The following is a 13,020-nucleotide window of genomic DNA, read 5'->3' as shown; positions in this document are numbered from 1 at the left end:
GTCAAAAACTAAATATCTTCAAAACGGATGACATTTTTGAAAATTCTATAAAGGGTTACTTTTCGACTGATCTGAGGCCAAAAGTTTTGTTATGAAACATTTAGGGTGTCCCATTTTAAAAACTTCAACTTCATCTCTATCTCTAAAAAGGTAATTAATGTCTATGAAATGATATGGGTATCATATAAACCATAGAAATTACTGAAAAATACGTTATGGAATTTTTCACTCATTTTTCAGAAACGCCTTGTAACTCGAGAGGTAATCAAAATATCCATGATCTACTTTCTGATATCTTATTATTTCGAAAAAAAAATGTAGATGTAGATCTTCAAAGATCTCTTTTTTCGAAATAATAAGATATCAGAAATGTAGTTCCCGAGATGCTTTCAGTTATCATCGAATTTGGTACACCCTGTATTCCAATGCTCTTCTAACTTTCAATAAAGAGTGGCGTTCTTCTCGTATAATTCATACACCAATTGCGCCCATGGAGACCACAGAACTGTATTTAGGTATGTGTATTGGCAATGAAACGCTGACTAAGCTATGTAGTGTATCATTATTATTCAATATAAAAATATTATGCATCAAAACAAACCTATTCCAAATAAAAGTATAAGCAAAACGAAACTGAACAAATTACAAGAAGCAGATGAAATTCAAGGAAAATATTGAAATTCTGCGTCTATATTTAATACTAGTTCCAGCCCTTGACTTCGCCCGTGGAAAACATCATAAAATGACGATAACTTCACACAGATGATTTCAATTAAACTAAGTCTTAATGTCGCTTCAGCCTGATTTCAATCCAACTGTGAAAACCGCAATAAAATCCGTGCAGTAGTTGGAAGATTAGCGTGTAGAGACAGACAAAAATCTCATGAATGGTAATGTATAATAACTAGTCGAGCTTGTTGCAACATTTCATGTCGAACACGTCACCAAAACCATAGAAATTTAGGCAGGATATCTAAATAAATTAACCATTATTTCGGACGAAGTTGAATTTTGTTTGTAGCGTGTGAGCCATCTAACGTTTGCATTTCAAAGTAGTGATTATTTCAAGTGTGGCGACACTGTTGTCATTCGTTTTATGTTTGGAGTAATGTTTATCATTCTTAGGTATGACACAAAAGTTAGTTTGATGTTTGACATTAACGAGAGGAATGAGAAATTCACCTGGAAAAATCAAAAGAAATAAAATTTGAGAAACTAAAGCCAGTTAGGACTGTGCTGGCAGACAAAATTAATAGATTTCCTGTTGATAAGAAATAAGCCTATAAATGACTTACCGAAATCTGCTACTGGAGTTCATCTTCTTCCAGGCCTGGAGGGATTTTTCTTTGCAATGCGATGCGGTATTTCAATATCGTTATTTTATTTGCATTTAGAAAAAACCACAAATTTATTATCTGTAATCAGTAATCTGTGAAAAAAACTTACTCGACTAATTGTCAGTTTTGAAAGTCTAGATCTAGATCTTTTCGTCAATTTATAAACTAAAATCTTAGACTGCAGGTGACTTCAATTACGTGCTGACGACCAACAGGATCGTTTTGAAAAACCGTTCACGTTCTCGTCCATTGCTCAGACTTGAAAACATTATTGCTGTAGCCCAGAATGTGGCTGAACATCTATTAACATCAACATGTCATCATGCTCACAACTGAACATTTCTGGCACGTTTCTGAAAAGAATTTTGGATAAAGACCGCGATATGAAGGCTTATATAAGATCAATTAGGGCAAGAACTAAAGCTTTATGACCATCAGAAAAGTTTCCACTTCGCTCAATGAGCTAATAATCGCATGGCCGAAGATGAGCATATTCCCAAAAAAATCATCTTTTCCGATGAAACTCATTCTCCCTTCAGAGAATATAAGGTTTAATGAAAAGAAATCCATAATTTTTGCATGAAAAACAAGGCTTTAATTACCATATGTTAGATAGATTCGATTTAGATCAAATATGAGCTGTTTTTTCGATAACTTGTTGCCATCATTCTGAAAGTAATATCATTATGACTCTCTCATAGAAGCCCTCGTCGCTATTGGCAAAAAATTGAGACAGTTGATTTTCACAAGCCTCTGTTGAAGGGAATTCTTCACCAGCAAAATTGTTCGTCATGGACAGGAACAGATGGCATGTGGTAATCACTTGGTGCCAGTTCCGGACTATAAGGTGGATGCATAAAAACCTCCCAACCAAGCTCCCAGAGCTTCTTGCGAGTCACTAAAGATATGTGTGATCTGGTGTTGTCCTAATGGAACACAATTCCTCTACTCTTACGTCTACTTCCTCTACTATTGGCCAAAGCTGCCTTCTTCTGAGAGATTGCTTCCTTCAGACGGTCCAATTTAAGGATTCAGGGCTTTACTTGATATTCATGCTTCTTGACTTGAAATCAATTCAAGTTGAAGTCAAGTTATAGTTTTTCATTGTCAAGTCAAGTATTTATTTATCAAGTACTTGACTTGAAAAACTATAACTTGACTTCAACTTGAGTTGATTTAAAGTCAATCTCAAGTCAAGTAGCTTGAATATCAAGCTAAGTAAATTGAATATCATGACAAGCCGTGAATCCCTGGTCCAATTGTTGACAGTACAGTTCCCAGTTAACAGTTGTGCCATAGGGCAGCATCTCATAGTAGATAATTCCCTGCCAATCCCACCAAACACACATCAAAACGTTCCTGGCCGTCAATCCTAGCTTGGCCTAGCAATTCATGAAATGTGAAATGTAGTTATTGTTACATCGAATTCCAGTTTATTTCTGAGTTTTCCGGAAGTCACAGACTACACCACACAGTTAGATATTGCGGTTTTTCCTCATTTGAAGTTCTTCCTCTAAAACTCTAAGTGACCTCCTCTTTTTATACGTAGAATTGACTATTGATAATAAAAATATAGGTTCTAGTTTGAAAATCTTAAGTTTTCATGAATTTGATTTGTCCAAGTTCATGATCTTCTGATAAACACCCTGTACATTTTTGGTCCAAACCGGCAGGGTCACCGCCAGACATTTAGGCGCCCCGGCAAAACAAAATTTTGCCGCCCTGCTTTGTCTTATTTATCTGAATTTTCTTCGAAGGAGCCTTTGTTATTCCTCTCAGGCATCATTTCAATTTCATATGAAATCGACTTTTTCAACTTAAAACCACTTTGTCAAATTCATCAGAGGTAGTTCTGTCGATTTCATCGGAAAAAGTCCAGAATTGTTTAAAAGTACGATGCTCTATATGTTTATAGTAAAAAGTCAAATTAGTTTTTGAAGGTGCATTTTAATGCCTATTTGCATTTTCATAACTACACTGCGCAAAAAAATTAAGCACATTCTGAAAATCTTAATTTTAATGAAAGTTAACTCTACATTGGCTTTATAACTTATTTTTTATGTTCTCTCGGGAAGGTTTTGAACGAAACAAGACACATTAAATGGAAGAAAAATTCAGGATTTCACCGAATCTTATGTGAAAGAAGAGAAATAAACAATTTTCAAAATACTGGAATGCTGATAAGTGATTTAATACTTGGTATTTCCACCCCTTGCGTTAATTACAGATCGGCAACGACGGTTCATACTCAAAATGGGTGATCTTAAAATGTTCTGATCTAATCCTTCCCAGATTTCTCTGAGTTGGATTCCTAAGTCATTAAGAGTAGCTGGATGATTTTCTGAACTTCTCAGCCTTCTATTGAGGTTGTCCCAAACCTGCTCAATCGGATTGAGATCTGGACTTCTTGCTGGCCATTCCATTCGAGAGACTTCAACCTCTTCAAGGTACTCCTGAACGATGCGCGCACGATGGGGTCTGGCATTATCGTCCATAAAAATGAAATTTAACCAATGTATGGGGCAAATGGCACTACATGCTCTTCAAGAATGTTCCTTATATACCTATCAGCATTCATAGCTCCATTATCAACGACCACTAGGTCTGTGCGAGAAGTCAAAGATATTCCACCCCATACCATAATCGATCCTCCCCCGAAACCAGTAGTATTCAGGAAATTGCACTGAGCATATCTTTCATGTGGACGTCTGTATACAAGGGAACGTCGATCACAATGGTAGAGGCAGAATCTAGACTCATCTGTGAAGAGAACTCTTTCCCAATCAGCCTCTTCCCAATGGATATGCTCTCTCGCAAAATCCAAACGCGCCCTTCGATGGGCTGGGGTAAGAGCTGGGCCTCTTCCCGCGACACGAGGCCTTAAATCATATTCTCTGAGGCGATTTCTTATTGTCTGAGTGCTAATTTGCACCCCATGAGTTTGCTCAAGCTGATTTTGAAGGAGGCGAGCGGTTGCAAACCGTTGTCTCAACGAAGAAACTCTCAAGTAACGTTCTTGAATGGTAGTTGTTACCCGTGGTCTACCCTGTCCTGGTCTTCGGACATTCATACCTGTCTCCCTGAATCGCTGCAACATTCTGGACACACTTGTATGGGAAACTCCAAACCTTTCTGCAATTCTTGTGTATATCCACCCTTCTTCTCGCAAAACTACCGCTTGGGCACATTCCTCTTGGGTCAAATTGCGTGTTTTGCGTTGCATAGCGATCGAGTGTAGAAAATCAAACGAAAGAAAAACTATTGATCACTAGAATTGATCGAGAACAACTGATTTCAGAATGGAGCCAATACATTCAAAATCTGATAATCTCATCTTTTTTTATTCCTGCTGGGAAAAAACATCTGTATTGAAGAAAAACGTTGAAAGTGGATAACATATGCATGCATATAATTCTGATAAAAATAATTATCATTGAGAACACCTTCAGTTGTAGAATAAATTTGAGATTTCCATAATGTGCGTTAATTTTTTTGCACAGTGTATATTTGATTTCAAAATAATTGTCTCTTGGAAATTTTATTATGTTACTAAGAAAACATTTTTGTGTCAAAAAGTATGTCTTGTTTTATCAACTGACTTTGCGCCCCAACAATGTAAATGTCCGGTTTGCCGGTCCCGAGGGCGGCCCTGCAAATCGGAAACAGTCTTTTAATACTACGTATTTGAAGAATAAAAAATGAAAAAGTTTTTTCGAAAAAAACTTTTTCTGCAATAATATTTAAAAAAATGCGACTCCTCGTCGCCACCATCTTTTTCATAAGAATCCCATTAACTTATCATGAACCGTTGAGTTTAATCCCAACCCAAGGTATGACATCAAAATATTGTCATCAAAAAAGCTATCTAATAATTTAATGATATACTGAATGTGCCTTTTGAAATAAGGAAGTATTTGTCTCTTTTTGAGGAGAAAGAGAAAACGCAACATGTAAATTTTTAGCATAAAATATGATTAGTTTTCCATAAACGTCTAATAGACCTAGCGGTGAATCACTCTGTATCTATATAACAAAAAATATAATAACTAAGGACTCAGTTATATTACTATTGCTACAATGCAAAAAAAATAATTGCTAAAATGGTCCGAAGGATTCAAGAGAAAATGAAGTACTAACTTCGTTGTGATTTTATCCCTAATTTGGCCGGTGTTTATATCATGGGCTTCATTTCGAGTCATATTCAATAAACAAATCCACCTTTCATCTATGCATCGAACATTCCCTGCCTTTAATCTGGCGAGCCCGAATCGAGTACAGCTTCCTTCTTTCTCTTGTTCTTCCTGACACACAGGAACCAACATAAAAGTCATCGTAGAAAGGTGTGGTTTTTAGTTCAATTCGATGTTGCGTCAATTACCTAACTATATGAAAGGTATCAGTTATTTATATGACATCCTTCTCTTATACGAATAATAAAGAAATTGCCGGATACTGTAACCAAATTAATTCAATTCATTTTTAGAGAGGTGTATCCAAAGAGCAGTGGCGGATTTACCAAGAGGCAGTAACCTGGGGCGCCAAAATTCAGGGGGGCATTTCAAGTTGATCAACAAAAATCCCAATTTAAGAAATTCAAAGTGAAAATGACGAATGTAATTCAGTCAGAAACAACAAGAAGGAATACAAATAAATTTAACATCATAAACCATCGAAGGAGCCGCATTATGTTTTATATATACCATTCACCAAGCCATATGAAAATTAAGAAATTGAAAGAATTTAAAAAGGAATTTATTGACATTAATAACTCAGGTGACGCGTAATACCTGTCATAGTACTTTTTTACGAGTTATTGTCTCTTAAACGCATGCACTCATCAGACTTGTCGGCGCTCTGTTTGATAAGCTTTGCCAACTTTATTACGTTTTTGGGGCTGGTCCTATTTTCTTTTTCGATGCTCCCATCAGATTATTGATTCCTCTTAGGAATGTAAAAAATTGGTGAAACGATTTCATTTCACCATTTTCACCTTCTCATTTTAAAGGGTTTGCTTAAGTAACCCCCACTCTTTTTGTACATTGAATCGACTGAAATAATAAAAAAATATAGGTTCTAATTCGAAAATGTTGTGTTTTGACGAATTTGAGTTGTCCAAGTTCATGATCTTCTTATAAACACCCTGTATATTTTTGGTCCAAACCGCAAACAGTCTTATGATACTACGTATTTGCAGAATCGGAAAAGAAAAAAATTTTTTGGAGAAAAGCCTTTTCTGCCAAAATATTCAAAAAAATGTGAGTCCTCATCGCCACCATTTTTCTATAAGTATCCCATTAACTCATGAACTGTTGAGTTTTTACCCAAGGTATGGCATATTGCCGTAATTGTCATTAAAAAAGCATCTAATGATGCAATAATATACTGGGTGTGCCATTTGAAATGAGGAAGTAGTAGTAAAGTTACGTATTTGATCATATCAGAGTATTTTTGAGTGCTCAATTCAGAAAAGGTTGAGAATTCTGAAAAAAAATCAAAATTCCGGAAAACCTGCAACGTTCGAACTCAATTTTCCAAGAATTTCTGTGAAATTCTGACCAGAACAGGAGAAAAAAGGATATCAAACAATAATTTTGGAATATTTCTGTGACTACAAAATCAACGGAGTTAAAATGTTGTTTGTAGGTATCTTCTTCTTCTTCTTCTTCTTCAACCTGCATTCGTCCACTCCTGGACATAGGTCTCTTTCAACCGCTTCCATGTCTTCCTATCCTGTAGGTATAAAACATCAAATATATTGTATAAGTATAAAATAATCCCTGGAACCCGAATTTCAGAAGGATCGTATCATTAGAGCTCCTCTTCTAGATAAACTAATCCACATCATTGACATAATGATAAAATACAAGTCATACATGAGTATACTATAATTTAATATTTATATACAGCTAGGTATATGTATAATTTCCAAGTGCGCTTGAATGAACAGTTCTCGATTTTTTCTTTAATCCGCTTGAATATTATCTGTTTCTGTGTTCACGATCAACATGAAATTTCGCATGAAGATTAAAATTTTTATTTCACATGTATGTAAATGCAATATTTAATTTCAATCCAATCTGATGTTTCGAAATCATAAGGAAACAAAATTTTGAGCAGCCATATTTACGGAATCCATAGTCGTATTTTGCCCATTGACGAATTTAACCTCAGCATTCGAAATCCGGAACTACCTTAAAAATTTCATGTTTCTTGGTCTTTCCGTTCGAGAGTTATCATTTTCACAGACAGACAGAATCGAATTTGAGAACTTTAACAGATTTTTCATCAGTCAGTTGATCCTTATTGCTTGTTTGAGACCATCCTCGGCGAAAATTCGAAAAATACAGTCATTTATAGATCGATCATTTCAGGGAACGAGCACTCAAAAAGCTACTTCCCAATATAATATGTATTAGTGAAGAACAAATTTAGCCAATTCTGATATGGCTCATCATTTTCTACTTTCTAACGGGCTATTCTTGTTCTTGAAAATATTGAAATTATCTCATTCATAAACATCTGATAAAACGATTAATATATGTAAATATAAATAAATATTTAGATGCTCAAGTATTAGCATAAGTATCTGTTAGAGTTAGAATAAGCGGAAATTCTTCGGCCATCCGCATTGCAGATAAATATATAGGAAAAAGATTTGTTTTCAAAAACCAAACTTTCACTGTCTAATTCCATTATTTATTCATATTCCACATGATATTTCGTTCAGTTTAATGAAATACGTTTTCACATGCCCAATTTCAGATGAGAGTTAATTTCTAGTCATATAATGCCTTCATAACAATTTTCAATGGTACCTAATACCAGAAGTGACTGAATTTTCGATACAAGACGCTTTTATTTCATAACGAAAATGAGTTACTTGATGGTTGCTTGGAAACGAGTTATGACTTCTTCAAGCAAAAGAGACAAACTTATATTAGGCCAATTGAAAAGTCCCCGGTCTGATGCACAGATGGCGGTGTTAATATTAAATCTATATGATTTTTAGTTGATATGCCAACCTGCAAACGATATGTGCCAAAATTTGACAGCAGTCCGACCATTAGTGTGTGAAATATGTATATTGCATTGTGAGTGTAGCTACTTTTGTCATTTGAAAAAAAAAAATTGCTTCTTGAAGAGAAAAAATATAGTTGAAGCAAAATCTTGGCATGATGAAAAACTTCCGGGGTCTGCACCAGAAAAATCAACCATCATTGATTGGTATGCTAAGTTTAAACGTGGTGAAATGAGCACTGAAGACGGCGTACGCAGTGGAAGCCCAAAAGAGGCTGTCAGCGACGAAAAAATCAAAAAAGTTCACAAAATAATTTTGAATGTCTGCCATGACTGCTATTTCTAGCAGACATTGTGAAGATATCATCTGAACGTGTACATCATATCATTCAAGAATATTTGTACATGAGAAAGCTGTGTGCAAAATGGGTGCTGCGCGAGCTCACAATCGATCATAAGCAACAACGTATTCATGATTCTGAGCAATGTTTGAAGCTGTTTAAGTGCAATAAACCTGAATTTTTGCGTCGATATCTAACAATGGATGAAACATGGCTCCATCATTTCACTCCGGAGTCCATTCGACAGTCAGCTGAGTGGACTGCACACGATGAACCGAATCCAAAGCGAGGAAACACACGACAGCCAGCTGACAAGGTTATGGCACCAGTATTCTGAGATGTGCAAGGTAAAATATTCATTGATTACCTTAAAAAGGGCCAGACCATCAACAGCGATTATAATATAGCGTTATTGGATCGTTTAAAGGATGAAATAATGGCAAAATTGCATAATTGGGCTTCGAATTACTTCTGCATCAACCGTATTCGCCAGATCTGGCCCCCAGCGACTTTTTCCTGTTCTCAGACCTCAAAAGAATGCTCACTGGAAAGAAATTTAGCGCCAATGAAGAAGTAATCGCCGAAACTGAGGCCTATTTTGAAGCGAAAGACAATCGTACTACAAAAATAGTATCGAAAAATTGGAAGATCGCTATAATCGCTGTATCGCCCTCGAAGGCAATGTTCAATAATAAAAACGAATTTTGACAAAAAAATGTGTTTTACTATGGTAGACCGGGGACTTTTCAATTGGCCTGTTAGGATTAATTCAACCACGAGTGGAATTTCATTAGACCATTTCACAAACAGAATGAAAGGTAAAGAATCTAAAATTCGGTGAAATTTTTTGTAAATTTACGTTGAACTGTCACATATAAAAATCTGAAAACTCTGAACTTAACTCCTGAGTTTAGTAAAAGTTTTAACTGGTGAGTTTTTAAACTTGAGGGATCAAACGGCGAAATTCAAGATTCGGATCTTTTGGTAGTTAATGTGTTTGCGTCCGGACGGACAAATTCGAATTTGGAAAAGATTCATCATAAATTTTTCTTATGAAACCTTCAATGTCCTTGTCATTAGCTTGGTATTTTCTAGACAGCCCCATCGTCAAGTGACGTAAGAAGTAATATATCTAATGTTTTAGACATCTTACCTAAGACCTAGGACACTTTTATTAAACCCAATAACAATACACCAAGCCACACTTTGTATCCGTTATCAGTTTCTCCGTCCAGGAATAATATCACATCCATGTACCTGATGAAATTTCTTTTCGAAGAATTCAAAATTTATTATCATTATTTATTATCATTTTATTATCATTTAGCGCATCCACCATTTCAGTAAACATAATGAATCTAACACAATTTATCCATATTATTAGTAAATATAATATTTCAAATATATTTCATGCCTCAGTTATTATTTTATTCCTTAGTAATTTGAGCAGAAAAAAAATTCAGTAATCTTTCAAAAATTTGTACCATTCAAAGAAGAATATTCTTAAGACGGAATGGTACCACGTGCGTTTGAGCGCATCTGTCAAAGTTTACCTATTCAGCTCCCTCCAGCCCCTCTGAGAAGCCTTCACTTTTAAGGATGAGTGGAGCAATCTCAAACGTTCTTATGATTTTCCGTCCTTTTCTACCACATCTAAGAATTCAGATACGTTTGACGGCATTCAATTCTTACACGCCAGCCAATGAAATCGCAGTGAACTGTACGAACGGTTGTTCGAACATTTGGCAATGCAGCAACTTCGAGCTCGAAAGACAGGTACAGAGATGGTATTAGGTATCTTCTAGGACGGATTGACCAGATGTTTTGAAAGGAATAACTCGCTTTTTATGATGGGCATAAAACCGATTTTAGAGAGGGTTGTGAGAAATATCAGTTAGGATCGACTATTATCAGATGGGTTCGAGAAAAAATGTATATGCTAAATTTGTTCAGATTCCTTCATTCTTACGAAAATTAATTTGATTCAAAAACGTATTTAGTGGAATAATAAAAAAAATCGAAACAAATGCACCGAAACTTTTCACATAAGCGGGTCACATTCATTGAGCAAAATATTGATTTTGCTCCTTATGGTTAGCCAAATCAAAAAGAACCATCAATATGATGGTCATCCAAATATGATATCGGATGAATGATGGAACATGGTCATTTATGACCAATATTCATTTCAAGTCAGTTGTTATATCGTATTGATCAACATGCTGAATATTACGATTCATTTATATTGAAGGCAAAAAAAAAGTACTAAAATATTCAAAAATTCTTATTTTCACAAACTGCCTTCGTACAAAAAACAGTTGTTATATCGCATTGATTCTCCATGTTCAGGATTACGATCCATGAATTTTGAAGGCATAAAAAGTACTGGAATTTGAAAAAAAAAGCCTATTTTCAAAAATTGACCACGTACAAAAATCAGTTGTTATATAGCAATATCGCATTGATTCTAATATTCAGGACGCTCAGGATTACGATTCATTTTTTGAAGGCAAAAAAAAGAATGGAATTATAAAAAATTCTCATTTTCAGAAATTGACTACATACAAAAATCAGTTGTTATATCAAAATATCGCATTAATTCTCAATGCTCAGGATTACGATCCAACAATTTTGAAGAGAAAAAAAGGACTCTAATCTCATTTTCAGAAATTGACTATGCAGAATCAAGAAATTTCTAAACAATAATAACATCTTAGTACTGACCTTCAATATTCCCTTATAATTACCAACGAGTTCAACTGAAATATTAATTCTTGTTGTGCATAAAAATAATCACATTTCCATACACTGAAAGATAAATTGGGATTGACTGAATATCTACGGAACAAATTTACATGATTAAAAAAACTAATAGTTGTCATAATTATTAGAATGACCACGTACTAATGAGATTATTCTCGGAAAATGTGAAAACTATAAACATGAAATTTGGTAAAAAATCAGTTCTTATATCACTTATTGATCTTTCATACTCAGGATCACGATCCATTAATTTGGAAGGCAAAAAAAGGACTAAAATCTTTTTTGAAAATTCTCATTTTCAGAAATTGACTTCGTACAAAAATCAGTTGTTATATCGCAATATCGCATTGATTCTCCTTGCTCAGAATTACGATCCATTTATTTTGAAGGCAATAAAAGGTTCTCAAATTTCAAAAAATTCTCATGTTCAGAAATTGACTCACATCGTAGTACTGAACTTCAATATTACCATATAATTATCTACCATTTCAACTGAAATGTTATTTCATGTTGTGCATGAACATATAATCTCTTTCCCATACACTGAAAGATGAATTGGTATTGAATGAATATTTACAAAACAGATTATGCATGATTAAAAAACTAATAGTATCATCATAAGAATGACCATGAACTAATAAGATTCTTCTTGTTTTCCTGTAGAAATCAAATTTGATATTTTTACATGATACTCCCAAAAAGCAAGTAATAGGATCAGAATAAATAAATCCTTGAATCTCTTGTTACCCATATCGAAAAGAATTGACAGCTAACTAAACTGAATAAAGGTATGAACAGACCGACGCGTGACTGCGGGAGCAGGAAAGAAACTTTTGTGGGATGGAAATCAACGGCTTTGAGCAGTAAAACTTCTTCCTCCGAAAAACTGTCATTTTCATACATAATTTTAGATTCATACTAATAATCGTGTCTCATTATTTTCGCGTAGGTGTGCATGCTATGCAATCTGCCCGCTGAACGCATCGCTCCCGTTCCCGAAGTCCCGCGTCGATCTGTTCATATACCTTCAACCGTTCGAAAAGAAACGAACAAGCTGGAAATCTTTCTATTCACCTAATACTGTTTACGACTCTAACTGAGAACTGATTCATAACGCAGCAACGTTGCCGGAATTATCAAATTGTAGGTAGTATTGAAGAATCTGGTGATTCGTTGCGAATTTATACAGTAGGGGCAGCACTATACGACGGTCGATTATTCTTTTTTATTACGAAGTGATTTCAGCTCTTTTGAAATGTTTTTCTGTAGTTTTTTTTTTACGAATAATTTTAAAATGAATCAGTGATAAGCCGTTTCATCCATATCATCAATTCCTTTGCGGAAAACGAAAAGTTACCAACTTTTTTTTTTGTTTTTTCATTCGCAATTTAAAAATAGCTCGTCCCTGCCTTTCAGATCATTGTTTGAAGAAATTATCAGAAAACCCCATACAAATCGGTGATCTGCAAGAATAGTTATTCTCCTTTAAGTTTTGAACTGGGCAGTCAAGTGGTAGCATTCCCTCTTAAAATGGGAGTATCTATCAAAAACCGATAGAAAAA

At 34.9% G+C, this 13,020-nt stretch overlaps 1 long non-coding RNA gene across 1 annotated transcript; it reads left to right on the top strand.

The window, feature by feature from the left end:
• Window positions 1-5,697: 5,697 nt before the first annotated feature.
• LOC123670671 lies at window positions 5,698-6,008 on the top strand. Its single transcript, XR_006745955.1, has 2 exons — window positions 5,698-5,730; window positions 5,821-6,008. It is a non-coding gene; the product is annotated as an uncharacterized LOC123670671 (long non-coding RNA).
• The last annotated feature ends 7,012 nt before the right edge of the window (window positions 6,009-13,020 follow it).

This window comes from Harmonia axyridis, chromosome 1, assembly GCF_914767665.1.
Source record: "Harmonia axyridis chromosome 1, icHarAxyr1.1, whole genome shotgun sequence".
NCBI lineage: Eukaryota > Metazoa > Arthropoda > Insecta > Coleoptera > Coccinellidae > Harmonia > Harmonia axyridis.
The sequence above is the reverse complement of the archived record's forward strand: the minus strand, read 5'-3'. Positions and strand labels throughout refer to the sequence as shown.